Consider the following 12,144-nt stretch of genomic DNA (forward strand, 5'->3'; position numbering starts at 1 on the left):
CTTACGGTTGTGATATGTTTTCGACACAATACACAGACAGTCATGTTACTACAAAACTTCAAGAAGCAGTTTCCTCCATCTCCACTATCCATACAGCAGCTGTTTTGTGGTTGTGCATTGGCTGTTGTGAAAGTACTGACATAATCATCCTGATTTAAAATCCTAAATATTAAACATGTTTGATTTGATCGGGGCAGTCTTGATTTGTGTGTGAGCTGATCAGGAGGTGTGAGGTTTGATCCTTGTATGCCTCACATTACCAGATAATCCACGCCAAACATCAGAGCCGATCGAGGTGCTCGACAAGATTTGTGCTGTGATTCTCAGGAAGGGAAAATCGGGCCTAAATCGAGCTCAAACTCCTGTAGTGTGAACCCGGCGTTGGTGTGCAGCTAGAGATGCAGCTCGGTTTGCATTTGCATGATCATGATGACTCTGCTGTGTGTGTTTTGTTGGATCGGCTCAGAGCGTTGAGTGCATCCCATCAGCCCACCGTCACACGGCTCACCTGACCTTCACCCACTCCACATGCCGGCCATGGAGGGAAGTTAAAGAGGTCTGAAGGTCAAAGGTGAGACTCCCTCCAGAGCTCCCGATGTCACGGACACTGTCGTTGTTTTCCTCCAGATAATTTGTTAAATCCGGTTAAAGAGATAAAACCGCGTGACCAACATTTTTAGCTGAGTGAAGAGCTGCAGAAGTGCTTCCTCTCAAACATTTTTATCTTTTTTGTCATGAACATGTCACGCTGTCTGGTCTCTGTTTCCCTGAGTCTCCACTAGTGGTCTCAATTCCCCATAGGCACCTCACCGCAGGCACTACAATTCCCACAAAGCCTTGTCCCTTCATCACAGTAATTGCACTCCTGTTAATTGCACTCAGGTGTCTTCACTTGATAGTCATTACCCTGCCTATATTAACTTGGTCTTTTCTGTTTGCCTTCATGGAGTCCTTTCTTTCCATCACACAGTTTCCTCGTATTCCGAGTTCCTGTTCCCGTTCCTGTTCCTTTCCTGTTTGTTTATTTGTTGGATGGATTTATGGTTTTGACCCCTGCTTGTTGATTTCTCTTTGGATTACCCATTACAACCCATACTGCGATTGGATCTCTCGTCTCCTGCGTTTCCCTGGGTCTCCGATCATAACAGAACAGCACTGATAACACAGTTTAACTTTAGAACGCTCTTCTGGGAAACAAGAACTGCTGGACAGAAGTGTGTTGTGTATATTTCTGCGGTATTGTAGCATCTGCTGCCACCTCTGGTCCAATATTAGCTGTAGTATTAAAGCAAACGTGTAGTTATTCTAGGCCTGTTGTTCAGACTGCTGTCTGTGGAAACACATCCACCTCACCCATACTTTCACTCTATATATTTTCTATTGTGTAAATTTATAAGTGAGCCCTGGATTATGACATAAGAGGAAACCCTCAAAGAGTCAAACAATGTGTGTACACTGGGAATTGAACCCACAACCTTTTGCACTGCTAACACAATGTTCCACCACTAAGCCACAGGAACACCTGTTTCTACAGTTTCAGGAAACAGTTGTGACTAATAGTTCTCCAACAACACATCACACTATGGTTGTTAATCAGCAAGTATATCATTGTAGAGGATTGGCTGTTATTGTGCATATCTGATTTCGGCACAACCAGACAACCAGTTTCCAGACTTTTGTTGCTGGAAACGCTATACGTTGATAGCAGCTCCAATAAGAAGATGAGAGCTGTGCGAGAGATGCAGATAACCAGAGTGTGCTTCAGACTCTCATGCATTTATTTCATATTTACTGAATTTCTGCACACGGCAGATGATAATCTGTTAAACGCCTGAGCGCTTCTTACCTGCTCCAGCCGGTTTATTAAAACATGTAGATGAGCGTTTGACGAGATGAGCATGTGACCACAGCTCTCCTGACTTCTGCAATGAACGCTGAACTGAGAGCTTGTCAATTAAACTGAACGAGTTGCTAAATTAATGTGGCTCATCTTCATCTTTCTGTTTTCTGCTTGAGTGAGTTTCATGGAGGAGCGCCGCACAATTGAGCCGCTGAAGCTCTCGGGTGTGAGGTGGGATTGTTCAAGAGAATAAAGATAGGAAGAAAGATAGCAAGTCAATACCTAATCAATGTACGGCACATCCTTCATGAATCGGCAGCGTCTTAATGCTATGCTATCAAGATTTTCCCTCATGCCTTTGTGCTGCAAGGGAACGATGCTGGAGATCAGAACCGTCTCCATCCTGACAGTTTCCAGGCAATTATAAATTGGCTTCATCAAATGTAGAGCCGTTCACCCTCGTGCTTCATTGACAGCTCTTCGCGCAGCAGCACAGATCGACTGAGCCGCTCATGTGAAGCTCTCAGAACAATAGACCATCAGCCGTCCTCTCTCAAAACTCTTTGTCATCAACTACAAAGAGTTGATTTAGGTTAATTAAATCCAGGCTGATTGTTGGGGCTGGGCACCATTTGAAATGCCCCGTTTCATAGAAATTTAATTAAATTTGGTCCGGTCGGAAAGCGCCATCAACATGCGGTTACATTCACATTCATACATTTTGCCGACACCATTATCCAAAGGGACTTACACTGCATTTAAAGGAATAGTTATATTAGTTAATTTAGCATCAGTGTCTCAGCAATGAATGCTCTGCCATGAATGGGTGAAAGTCCAAAGAGGTGATAAAAACATCACAATAATCCACAGCACTCCAGTCCATCAGTTAACATCTGGAGAAGACAAAAGATGAAACACATCCATTAAGACATTTTTAACAAAAATAAGATTCCATAATGCATCATAACACTTCCTCCAGTGAAAATGTCCATCGACAGAAACCTCTGACATATTTGTTTAGGATTGTAAACAGTGTTTGATCTGTGTATATTTATCTCCTGATTCAGAGGACTATGAATTTTCGACTGCAGAAAGGGAGATATTATACACAAGACATTAAGTCATGTGGATTATTGTTATGTTTTTATCAGCTCTTTGGACTCTCATTCTGATGGCACCCATTCACTGCAGAGCATCCACTGATGAGATACATCTTGGATGCAGGGTGAACATATTTTCAGCAGATCATCATTTTTGGGTGAACTATTACTTTACCCATTCACATTTGATCAGTTTTTGATTTGCCTGAGATTCAAACCCATGTCCTTGGTGTTGCTAGCGCCATGCTGTAGTGTTTGGGCTACAGGAAAGCATAGCATGCTCTGTGTGGAGCTTGTGATAATCTGAGATGTGAAGAGAGCGAGGCACCAGAGAGAGTGATGTGCAGCGGTGGTGTTGTGCCAGGTTCTCCAGCGCCGTGCTCGCTCGCTCTTGCCTGATTGGGTGGTTTACTCAGGCTGAAAGCACAGTGCTTGTCATGTTGGAGTGCACTAATTAGACTCCAGCCTAATTTTCCAAGCTGCTCCGCTGCCCTTTAAGCCGCCATTTAAAATTCAAAGTGATGGTAATTGTACAAAAGCACGCTGATCCAGTAATCACCCCAAGGTTGCCATTTTCTTCTTTCCTCCCCCCTCTCCTCCTTCTCCAGGCAGGTTTTTTTATTGTCTGAAGCTCTAGTCTCTTATGAAAAGGCTTTAAGTAAGCACACAAACAAAACCCCTTCACACGTGAACCCTGCCCTCGACACACAACACAAACCACGGGTCAGGCTTCCAGGGGTTTCACAAGCACCACCACCAAATTAGACGTCAAAATAAGTGTCTGCTTCTAACCGAGAAGCAGTGGGTGCATCATTTCAAATAAGATTCATCAAATGTGATGTCAAGAGATGGACAAAACAGAAGCACAGTCCATTAAAAGACCTGCACGGGAAGTCAAGTGTTCTTAGTAGGGGAGCTTGTGCATAAATTGTTGTCTGAGTAAATCGCTAAACACATTCAGACTCAATGGACAGTCCTTTAAGCGTTTCTACCACAGGTTCAGTGCCTGCAAATGAATGAAAATCAAGCACAAGAAAGTTATGCACAAAATTTAATTCTGAGGAACAGCAAAACAAAATAACATTGATATTATCCACCTTCATGCTACAGTTATTTAGAGCTAAATACACACATTAGTTAATAAAGACTTCATGTAATATTGGGTGGTTTAATGTAATGTTTGGATTTGATTTCGAGGGCACACATACACTACAGTTAAGATTGTCTTATGTTTTTTAAAGGAGTGTCTTTGGCTCACCAAGCCTGCATTTATTTAATCCAAAATAGCAAAAACAGAATCAGAAAGAAGAATCAGAATCAGAAAGAGCTTTATTGCCAAGTATGCTTGCGCATACAAGGAATTTGTTTTAGTGACATAAGCTTCCAGTAAACAGAGACAACACACAGACAAAAAAAAAAAAAACACCTTTACAGGAGATTTACAAATTGGCAAATAAATAGGTGTATAAACAATTGTGCTATAAATGATAATGGAAAAGGATTGAGTGAGATGCAGGAATGTTCTAGGATGGAGGGGTAACAAATAAATATAAGGATATTGCACATTTTTGCATAAGCATAAGTTTAAGTGGGAAACATTTAACTGTTCATGAGGTAGATTGCCTGGGGGAAGAAACTGTTCTTGTGCCTTGCTGTTCTTGTATTTGCGGCTCTGAGGCGCCGGCCAGATGGCAAAAGTTCAAAGATGGGGTGACTTGGATGTGAGGGATCCAGAGTGATTTTCTGAGCCCTTTTCCTCACTCTGGATGTGTACAGTTCTTGGAGGGTGGGCAGGGGAGCACCAATAATCCTTTCAGCAGTCCGAACAGTTCTCTGTAGTCTTCTGATATCTGATTTTGTAGCTGAACCAAACCAGACAGTAATTGAAGTACACAGGACTGACTCAATGACGGCTGAGTAGAACTGTTTCAGCAGCTCCTGTGGCAGGTTAAACTTCCTCAGCTGGCGAAGGAAGTACAACCTTTGTTGGGCTTTTTTCACAATGGAGCCAATGTGAATGTCCCACTTCAGGTCCTGAGAGATGGTGGTTCCCAGGAATCTGAATGACTCCACTGCAGTCACAGTGCTGTTCATGATGGTGAGTGGGGAAAGTGCAGGGGGGTTTCTCCTAAAGTCCACAGTCATCTCCACTGATTTGAGCGTGTTCAGCTCCAGGTTGTTAAGACTGCACCAGACAGCCAGCTGCTCAACCTCCTGTCTGTAAGCAGACTCGTCACCGTCCTGGATGAGGCCGATGACTGTAGTGTCGTCTGCAAACTTCAGGAGCTTGACAGAGGGGTCTTTAGAGGTGCAGTCGTTGGTGTACAGGGAGAAGAGCAGAGGGGAGAGAACACATCCCTGAGGGGCACCAGTGTTGGTGGAGCAGCTGTTTGACATGAATTTCCCCAGTCTCACTAACTGTTGCCTATCTGTCAGAAAGCTGGTGATCCACTGACAGATAGAGCTAGGAACAGAGAGCTGGGTCAGTTTGGTCTGGAGGGCTGTTGGGATGATGGTGTTGAAAGCCGAACTAAAGTCCACAAACAGGATCCTCACATAAGTCCCTGTTTTGTCCAGATGTTGCAGGATGAAGTGCAATGCCATGTTGATTGCATCATCCACGGACCTGTTTGCTCGGTACGCAAACTGCAGGGGGTCCAGTAAGGGTCCAGTGATGTCCTTCAGATAAGCCAGAACCAGTTTTTCAAACGACTTCATGACGACAGACGTTAGAGCCACAGGTCTGTAGTCGTTAAGTCCTGTTATCTTGGGTTTCTTTGGAATGGGGATTATGGTTGAGCGTTTGAAGCAGGAAGGTACTTCACACAACTCCAGAGATCTGTTGAAGATCTGTGAAAAGATGGGGGCCAGCTGGTCAGCACAGGTTTTCAGACAGGCTGGTGTAACCAGGCTGGTGTGCAATCTGGGCCTGGTGCTTTTCTTCTTTTGTTTTTCTTGAAGACCTGGCGCACATCATCTTCACAGATTTGAAGAGCAGGAGGTATGGAGAGGGGGATTGCAGGAGGTGTTAATGGTTGTGCAGGGAGATGGTCAGAGTGGGTGTTGGGGGTTTCAAATCTACAATAAAACTCATTCAGGTCGTTAGCAAGTCGTTGATTAGCCTCAGTGCAAGGGGATGGTGTCTTGTAGTTTGTGATGGCTCTCAGTCCTCTCCAAACTGAAGTAGAGTCGTTGGAAGTAAACTGGTCTTCCAACTTTTTAGCATAGGTCTTTTTAGCCGCTCTAATCTCTTTGTTCAGTGTGTTCCTGGCCTGATTGTACAAGACCCTGTCCCCATTTCTGTAGGCATCCTCTTTGGCCTGACGAAGGTGTCTGAGTTTTACTGTAAACCATGGCTTATCATTGTTGAATGTTAAATAAGTCCTGGTAGGAATGCATATATCCTCACAGAAACTAATATAGGATGTTACGGTCTCTGTGAGTTCGTCCAGATCGGCGGTAGCAGCTTCAAAAACGCTCCAGTCTGTGATGTCAAAACAAGATTGTAAATCCTGCTCTGTTTCGCTGGTCCATCTCTTCACAGTCTTTACTACAGGTTTAGCAGATTTTAGTTTCTGCCTGTAGGTCGGTATAAGATGAACCAGACAGTGATCAGAACGTCCCAAAGCTGCTCGTGGAACAGAGTGATATGCATCCTTTATTGTGGTGTAACAGTGATCCAGTATATTACTGTCTCTGGTGGGACAGGTAACATGCTGTCTGTATTTTGGCAGTTCACGGGAGAGATTGGCTTTATTAAAGTCCCCAAGAATGATTAAAACAGAGTCCGGGTGTTGTTGTTCTGTGTCTGTGATCTGATCAGCGAGTTTCTGTAAAGCCAGACTTACTTGCGCTTGAGGAGGGATGTAAACACTAACCAGAATGAACGAGTGAAACTCCCGCGGCGAATAGAACGGCTTGCAGTTGATAAACTGCGTTTCTAGATCAGGACAGAACATCTTCTTTAATACAGTTACATCTGTACACCACCGTTCATTGATGTAAAAGCATGTCCCGCCGCCGCGCGATTTCCCCGTTGATTCTGCTTCGGAAAAAATATCATGTGGTGTGTTCTGCCGAATGTTCAGCAGTTCATCCCTGGTGAAACTGATCGTGTTTGTTAAACAAAAAACAGGAAAAACGAACAAAAACAGTACAAACACTGGAGAGCCAAGCACTGAAGCAGCCATGTGCGGCGCCATCTTGGATCTTGGATCCCATCTTGGATCTTGGATAAAAATAATAAAAGTAATAAAAATATAAATAATATAATCTAATATTTAAAAACTTTAATAACTTTTCTATTTGAATATATTTTAAAATGTAATTTGATTCCTGTGATTTCAAAGCAAAAGTTTTTAGCATATTACTTTAGTCACATGATCCTTCAGAAATCTATCTAATATTCAGATTTTCTGCTCAAATACATCTATATTATTATTATTATTATTATTATTATTATTATTATTATTATTATTATTATTATTATGTTAAAAACAGCCGAGTATATTTTTTTTTTGCTTTCTTTGATGAATAGAAAGATCAAGGGAACATCTGAAATACAAATCGTTTTTAACATTATATATATATTTTTTTATTAACTTATAATGATTCCAAACTTTTAAATGGTAGAGTGTATAATGTTAAAGACATGTTTTATTTCAGATAAATGCTGATCTTATGATCTTTATGTTTATCAAAGGATCATGAAAAATGTTAATAACAACAACAACAACACACACACACACACACACACACACACACACACACACACACACACACACACACACACACACACACACAATATATATATTTGGGAAGTCGTGGCCTAATGGTTAGAGAGTCGGACTCCCAATCGAAGGGTTGTGAGTTCGAGTCCCGGGCCGGCAGGAATTGTGGGTGGGGGGAGTGAATGTACAGTTCTCTCTCCACCTTCAATACCACGACTTAGGTGCCCTTGAGCAAGGCATTGAACCCCCAACTGCTCCCCGGGCGCCGCAGCATAAATGGCTGCCCACTGCTCCGGGTGTGTGCTCACAGTGTGTGTGTGTGTGTTCACTGCTCTGTGTGTGTGCACTTCGGATGGGTTAAATGCAGAGCACAAATTCTGAGTATGGGTCACCATACTTGGCTGAATGTCACTTCACTTTAATAACAGCTAATCATCATATTATTCTGATTTCTGAAGATCATGTGACACTGAAAATACAGCTGTGCATCAGATTTGAACATACATTCAAATAGAATCAAATAGTTATTTTAAATAAGATAATATTACACAATATTACTGTTTTTGCTGTAATTTGGATCAAATAAATGCAGGCTTGGTGAGCAGAAGAGAATTCTTTAAAAACATTACAACTCTTATGGTTCACAAACTTTCGACTGGTATATACAAATAAATATATACAATACAAATACCACAAAGTCACTTGCGAAAAAAGCATCTGCTGAAAATTTGACCCATATGTAGGTCTATTAAACTGCACATTTGAAGTTCTGACCTCAGTTTTTTGTCATCTTTTGAAAAGGATTTCCCAAATAATCTATGATTTTGGTAGGCTAACAAAAACTCTGTGTGAAAAACAGACCTACTTTCTTTCACTAAAGAGCAAAACAAACAAAAAACCCTGTTCTTTCAGAAGGAGAATGTGAGTGTCCGCAGCTTCAGATGTTCACCATCCATTTGAATTTTTCATTCAGAGGCAGGAATACCCAAAGCTGTTTGAAGCTGTTTATTATGGCTCAGACGTCGCTGCTGTCAGCCGCTCTTGAAAGAGATTCTTGAAGTGACTGGAGTGTCAGTCCTTGATTGTCTTTGCACTCTCAGGAAATGTAAGAGTGTGCGGCTCCTCAGCCATCCCAGTATTGATACTGTAGGACGGATGTCTCAGAATCGCCGAGCGTCTGATCCGAGCTGACAGTCTGCTGGAGAACCGTACCTGATGCAGGTGAGACCGTCTGAAATCCTTCAGAGGAAATGTGGTTTCTTCTTTGAAGCAGTGAAGCAGTGTGCTTAAATCTGAGAACACAGAACTGTGCTTAATTTTTAATATTATCAGATATGCAGTTGATGAGCTGCACTTCATGGCATTTATAGCGATTCCACAGCAGTTGTGCCAGTGAGGCCTGAGGTGAGAAAGTGCTGCACTGATGTCTTACTTTAAAAACCTGAAGTGTTAAAAAATTATTGTAAAATGTAAACATAGAATTCTGAGAGGAAAAAGTAATAGTTGCAAAATGTAAAGAGAATTCTGAGCAAAAAAATTATTGTGAGACGTAAATTCATGCTAAGAATTCTAAGAAAAAAGTAAGAATTGTGAGATGAAATGTAAACTGAATTCTAATAAAAAAAGAGTAAGAAATGTGAGATGTAAACTCTGACTTAAGAAACAAGCAATAAATGCAAGATGTAAACTTAGAATTATGGGGAGGGGAAATTAAGAATTGATAGATATAAATGTAGAACTGCAAGATAAAAACTCAGAATTGTGAGATATGAACTCAGAAATCGGAGGGAAAAAAATGCGATATCTAAAAAGTTAGAGCTGTGAGATATAAACTCAAAATTGTGAGGAAAAAAAACAACTCACAATTACCTTTATACATTTTTTCTTTATACCATTGTAAAATAAGCTTTCATAGTTTTCTGAGAACAGACAATTACTTGAGATCGTCTGTTTGGCAGTCTGAATAATATTTGTCCATTTGTCTGAATTTGACGTGCATCCCTGCGCTCCATTATCAGCAGACTGAATCTTTCACACTCCATTTGATGACTCTGAAGAAATACAGGCTATTTGTTTGTTTGGGTGGATAAACAGCGGTCAGTTCACTCCGAACACGCTGTCAAACAGAGATTTGACAATGAGGGGTTTGCTGAGCCACATCGCTCCCACTGAGGCGAACAGTACGAGTGAATGACAGGAGCCTTTACAGTACTTTACTGCAAACATGCAGCAATTCAGCCATATTTCACTTTAGACAAAAGTGCCTCGTTCACTTCAATAAACAGAGAGTGCCAAACCACCGCATAGGTCACAGACTGCTGAAAGACTGGAAAATACATAATACATGCATGCTTCTTAAAAAATGACAATGTGACAATGGACTTTTATTCTTTAGTGTATGTTATCTTTTATTAACGTGTTTGTAGTTGCATTATGTGTGTAAATTGCGCTATGATTTCCCTCAAAGAAAGAGCAAATGTTTCATTAGCCGCTGGCTCAGAGCCGAGCTCTCGTCCCAGCCTCCCTGTTTCCAGTCTTTGTCTGCTACAGGCTATTTCTCGTCCTCTTCTCTCCCACAGGAAAAACTCTTGAATTAGTTCACTTATCGTGAGGAAGGAGATGAAGGCCAGAACCTCTTTTCTTCTGTCAGATTTGCAGAGATTACCTCCAGCATGATCCAATTAGCTGCAGAGAAAATGTGACTGTTTAAAATGGATTTATGAAAAGAAAAAAAAGAAAAAGTCATTTGAAATAGCCCTGCTTTACTGAATGTGAGTTCTTAACAGAAGTGTCCTCCTGCTGCATTCACATGGAGGCTCTAGATCTGTCTGTGCACAACAACAAGTGCAAAATCATAATCCTGGATTTCGATGGCTCCTTGAGGTCCCAGCATGCAATCTGCTGGGCCCTGAGAATGATTTGATCTCGCCAAGACTTTCTTCATCAGACTCTTGTAATCATTAACAATGTCAATCACAGCCAGCAGGAACAACCGCCACTAATGAGAACCACAACAACACAGGCTGGGCTTCCTGACACATGTTGTTGTTAGGGTGTTGCTAGGTGACGTGTAGGATAGTCTGTGTGCTTACTAGGGTGTAAACAGATACTTGGTAGTCTTCTGAGGGTTGCTAGGGTGTTGTCGGTGGCATGTAGGATAGTCTAGGTGGTTATAATGGTGTTGCTAGACTCTTTAAAGTTTTCTAGGGGTTGCTAGGGTGTTGCTAGGTGGTGTGTAGGATAGTCTGGGTGGTTACTTGGGCGTTACTAGATGCTTGTAACGCTTGCAAGGTGCCGTGTAGAGTTACTAGGGAGTTGCTTAGTGGTTACTAGGGCATCGATATGGGGTTGCCAAGGGATTCTGAACAGTTAGTTGTAGGACAGACAGTAGGGCATTGCTGGGTGGTTTCTAGAATGCTCCAGTGGTTGCTAGGGTGTTTCCTTGTGGTTTTGTTAGTATCTAGTGTGAAAAGAGGCCTGGACCCTCAAGTCTCTGTGGTATTCTGCAATAGTCTGTCAGTGTGCATCTGTGGGACGAGTCATAAATCATTTTGTTTAATGTTATTAAATTGCTCAACAAACACCACTCATTACTATAGTTTGTCAGAAAACAAGAAAATCAATTGCACTTTAATACAGTTATATTCTCCAGTGTAGTTTAGGAGGTTTGTGGTGGGTACTCAGGTAGAGTCCTGTAGAGGATGTGCTCTCTCTCTCTCTGTTCAGACCTTGCCCCATCACCACCATCTGCCTCATACCCCCCGCTTCTCCCATCCTGCAGCCTAATGAGAGCCGATGACGGAGCCCTTCCAGCCTTCACCACAGCCACGCCAGTTCTGCTAAGATCATCTGTTTTACACTCAGATGTGAAGGCCATTGTGAGGAGTTCGCTACAGTATAAAACACCATCCCTGTTTGTCTCAGATCTATACAGTCGAGCTGCGAACACACGCGAATACATCCCGCCTTTCATTCAGCTGTATTGGGAAATCGATTCCCTGCAAAATATCATGTGAATAATTAATTAACAACATTGATTAGCCAGTTAGATAATATTTAATTGAGGTGCCTCGTTAAAATTCCTCATCCAAAGCCATTAACGGGTCATTAATGCAACTAATTAATTAACTGGCTTCTGAATATAAAAAGGATTTCAATCTGTAATGAGTAAATGTTTGCTGATTAGATCATCCTTTGCCTCAGACAATTTTTATTGTTGGTGCACTGAGAACAAATAAGCCAAATAATGTTTTTGATCTAATTAAGTTTGTATGTAAATCCACATATTAAAACTAGAGCATGTGTGTTCTGCGTCTGCATGCCGTGTGAAATGCGACAAATCCCATTTCTGTGTTAGCAGCATCAACGTCGTCATATTTCCATAAAGCTCCTCACTTGTCAGAAGTTCATCCGGAAGATGAAGGGTGTATCCCTGCACATCTCCATCGGATGCAGGCCGCAGCAGTGATAGAGT

The sequence above is a fragment of the Carassius carassius genome, chromosome 32 (genome assembly GCF_963082965.1).
Source record: "Carassius carassius chromosome 32, fCarCar2.1, whole genome shotgun sequence".
Classification (NCBI taxonomy): domain Eukaryota; kingdom Metazoa; phylum Chordata; class Actinopteri; order Cypriniformes; family Cyprinidae; genus Carassius; species Carassius carassius.